Consider the following 271-nt stretch of genomic DNA (forward strand, 5'->3'; position numbering starts at 1 on the left):
CGGAGGGAACGCGGCCGGTTCCGCGCACCGCGCACCGCACCGCGCACCCTGCATCGCATCCCGCACCGCATCTCACCGCACCGCGGGGGCTCCTGGCTGAGGCGCGCAGGGGGGGGATTTAAAAAGAAAAAGAAAGGAAAAATACCTTCATCATAATAATTAGTAATAATAAGAATAGTAATTAAAAAAAACCACCAACACCAAAGGCAAACTTGGGCCAGGTAAGATGCCCCTGAAACCCCCCCGACTGGCGTTTCCCTTTGGTTTTTAT

This window comes from Chaetura pelagica, unplaced genomic scaffold (genome assembly GCF_000747805.2).
Source record: "Chaetura pelagica isolate M959 unplaced genomic scaffold, ChaPel_1.0 scaffold66, whole genome shotgun sequence".
Lineage (NCBI taxonomy): Eukaryota > Metazoa > Chordata > Aves > Apodiformes > Apodidae > Chaetura > Chaetura pelagica.